The following is a 4,033-nucleotide window of genomic DNA, read 5'->3' on the forward strand; positions in this document are numbered from 1 at the left end:
AGGCTGGCTAATAAAACCACTCATCGTTGCGGTTCCTCAGGAAAGGAAAAACAACCAAGTGAAAGCGTATGATCAGCCAAAGAGATGGTGGCGATGGAATGAAACAACCAAGGCTCATCTAACATAATTTAGCGGATAAATGGCAATCACGAGATGTAAATCGGGTATGGGTTCATTTTTACACAAGCTTGAACCATGGAGAACTTTGCTTGGATTCGGTTTCATGTTTACACAAGCTTGAAACAAAAAACTATGCTTTTTATGAGTTTGCATGCCCCCAACATAGTGACGCAAAATGAGGTACGTGCCCCCCAAGCTTCATTGCATTCAACACAGTGGATGGAATGAAGGTTCACTCTCGAGATCTATGAAAGACTCAACTTGTATTTTACGAGATCTTAATCAAAGACTCGATTTGAAGAGGGAGTTGTTTCATTTTTTGATGAGGTTGACACAGTAAAAGAACTACCCTCATAACCCTTGTTTCATTTTTTAACGAGCTTGACATAAGATCAGGAACTATGCTCGAGGATCCGTGTTTCATTTTTTAACAAGGTTGACACAGGAACAAACTATCCTTGGACCAGACCCAGTTTCATTTTTTAAGGAGCTTGACATAGGAAAGCGAACTATGCTCCGACGGACCCAATTTCATTTTTTAAGGAGCTTGACATAGGGACACGAACTATGCTCTGAATGAACTTCATCATAATGAAGAGGAAGTCGTTGCTTCCAAGAGTGTCACTCCCGATGGAAGGAAAACATCTTGGAAGTTAGGACCCAATGCCCCCAGGACATCATGCACGGTGGCATCATCACTGGATACAGGCACGGGATAAGTAGCCATGTAGTTGACCTGCGGTGGGGCAGATACAATTGGTGGATAAAAACCAGGAGGGGATGGCAGCTGCGCAGGAGGCACCGGGGGACTAAAGAATGATAATTGATCTATAGTGACAATTCTTCCATCGTGTGGAAAACAAACCACACAGAAAACTGAAGAGACAAGGGCCCCCATGGCATAAACATAGTGACGGCCAAGGAAAAGACTGAAATCTGGAGCACCTTGGGTAACCAGTACATCTATATAGACAATTTTGCCTCCCAAAGTAACAGGAAACTTCGGGAGGATCCCTAATGGTTGACTGGTTCCTCTGTCAAATGCCAACAGATTTTGTGCGACAGGCACAAGCTGTGGGGAGCCCAAAGCTTGCCAAGTAGTGAAAGGCATGAGACTGACAGATGCACCCTCATCCAAGACAGTGCCAGGTATTGCCTTATCATAGGCATGTACTGTAATTTGGAAAGGCACATGGGATGGAAGGTGGAATGTATTCAAATGACTCCAGTCGAAGGAAACGACTGAACTACTTGGTGGGGGAATTGTATGATTGCTGTTACGCAGTAATTTGTCACTGTCTCCCTGTCAGTCTCCCTACTGTCTCATGAAATCAAATACACAAAGTTCATGCTCTCTAAACTGGCCAAATGACCCACTTTGCCTAAGTTTATTGCATCAGCGCGTCTGTTATTAAAATAACCGCGCTGACAGGCGGCTGATAGTGTAACTGATGCGCTGCCAGCGCGGAAGCACACGGGTTTCCCACGCTGGTCTAATTTTACGCGCCAGCGTATCCTATGAAAGTATTAAGCCGCGCTGACACAGCCTTCTCTGTTACTGTGATGCGCTGTCAGCGCGTCAGTTCAGTGTTACACCCGCGCTGATCCAGTTTGGGCGAATTTGTTCCAACAGCCAGCCTTCCAGATGGTTCCAGACTTGGTTGTTGGCCTTGTGAGTATCGCCCACCCTTCTATGGCATGTCTGTTCATCATTTGGAACCACCTTCCTTGAAGATAAGCTTGTCCTCCCACCATTCATGGAGACTCCTTCTCTATTTAAACCTCCACCATTACCATGAGCAACTAGTTTTGGATAGTGTGGAATTCATAGTGTTTAGACTGCTGCTGCTAATAGGTAGTCGGTGTGACAAGTGTGGTTTTGCTAGAGGAAGCTTAAGGAAGATTGTGAGTATTGCTTGTGTGAGAGAGAGCTTTTTGTGTTGGGAGAATCTACCTCCAAGGGTGAATGCTTAAGAGACTTGCTGGCTGGACCCTCTAGAGAAGGACTCAGCGTCAGAACTTTGGTTGTACCTTCCTCTGTTATTGATTTAATAATAGATGACTACTGTTATGGTTCCATTCTCATTTGTCTTTATAATGGTTAATGTGAATTACATCCTTTATGACTGATGTATAATTGCTTTTATTAGATTTCACGCTTGTGTTTGTCTTTCTCTTCATGTGTGCAGGTATCTATTCACAGAGATCGTGGAAGATTGTGACCGGCCAGGGCGAAGGAGCGAGAGTGGCATCTCTTCATTAAACAACAGCGTTGGAATCCAAGTAGGTGTTCATTGCCTCTCTTTTAATCGCAATTAGGAACTTGCACAGTAGCATTGATTGATTGTTGCTAGACCCATTATGGGCTAGTAGGGATCACCTCTATCCGTAGAGGGGATTTACCTCTCCAACAATTTGGTGACTCCACTGGGGAATCGAGAATTCTATCATTTAGAATTTCGAAAGATGTAAGATCCCGTCAGAGTTTATCAATCTTGGATGCCTTAACGACAGGGTTTGCCCTGGCGAGAGCCTCCCGACCAACGGACTTGAAATCGAAGGAGCAGCTGTGTTTCTCGGCATATCGATGGACGCCACAGAAAGTATTTCCGCACCGACATTTAAAGCCGGTTAGACCGATTCGTTTCCGGCATGAAAAGCACCGGTTAGGGTTAGGGTTTTCGGCAGGAGGCCACAGAGAGGAAGAAGATGAACACGCAGCCTCCAGCTGAATTGACAAGGATGAGGCTCCGGCTACGGCTGTAGAAATCTGTGCACGGCTTTTTTGGATGCAAGCATCTGGCCTGGAAAGGGGGACCTCCTCCTCCATCGAAGAACCTGCGGCAAATGACTGTTCAACGGTGGCCATTGCAGAGGAAGCTTGTGCCTTCGTGCTCATTAAACATTCGAAGGAGACTAGAGTCATATTTTCGTCCTTTTCTCGAATCTTGAAACATGAAAAGGTCAAGTTCAGTTCCTGTGTCTTAAAAATTTATTCGGCCACGATAACATCACCTGGTTAGATTTTGTATGCGTTAGTTTGAGTAGGGTCTTTGTCGTTAGTTTCCTTTAGGGTTTTGTGTGGGGTTTGTCATCCTGGCTGACCCGTCAACTCCCGGTCCAAGTGAGAAAGGTTCTCCATCTTCTGTTGCTCCTGAGGTACCAGTTGTAAGCGGTACTCTTCCGATTGTCCCCAGTATCCAGCCTATCAACGTACGTGCCCCGGGCGACGAGGATTATGAAGAAGATTGGAACCCTATCTGGGAGCCTGATGAGGACGATATTCCTGTTACCCCTCCCGGTATGTCGTCTCCGATGTCAACTTCCCAAATGGATGAGACATCTCCCAGCGCAGGTGAGACACCCGTGGTGTCAAATGTTGAATCTCCCATTCTAGCTACTTCCCCACTCCCTCCACGGTATCAATCAATGAGGGATAGAATAGCTGCCAGAATGCCTTCTACGACTATATGGATCCTAGTCTCATTGCCACCACGGAACCCTTTCTTTCGCAACCCCCTAATACACCTGTTACCTTAGTTCCCACAAATCCAACTGTTTGTGTAGCGTACTCAACTCTAGTCGTCAGTGCTATGACAGCATCTTCATCTACAAACCCTGGGGCTGGTCCCTCTCACAGTCAAGTGAGCAGTGGCCAACCAGGGCTTTCGTCTGGAGTCATCGATCTTGCACAAAGTGCTCAGCCCTCTTCTGGTCCTGTTCCAGGAGGGGGGCCGTATGATGCCCATAGGCAACCCATTGTGGACCCGAATTACCAAGGTCCACTCTTTTATTATGATTCTAATGGTCAGTACCTCCAGTACGTTAATTCCGCGCCTCTTCAACCTTTTGTTGAAGTTTGGGTACCATTAAACATTACTTATGATCCTGTTACTCATTCTTTTCATGGGGG

General features: G+C 46.0%; 1 pseudogene; it reads right to left on the reverse strand.

The window, feature by feature from the left end:
- Positions 1-2,599: 2,599 nt before the first annotated feature.
- On the reverse strand, positions 2,600-2,989 carry LOC149173584 (zinc finger A20 and AN1 domain-containing stress-associated protein 1 pseudogene; annotated as a pseudogene).
- Positions 2,990-4,033: the final 1,044 nt, after the last annotated feature.

Source organism: Pinus tabuliformis, chromosome 4_2 (assembly GCF_031772625.1).
Source record: "Pinus tabuliformis cultivar Carrire ecotype Pingquan chromosome 4_2, CPIR1, whole genome shotgun sequence".
NCBI classification, from domain to species: domain Eukaryota; kingdom Viridiplantae; phylum Streptophyta; class Pinopsida; order Pinales; family Pinaceae; genus Pinus; species Pinus tabuliformis.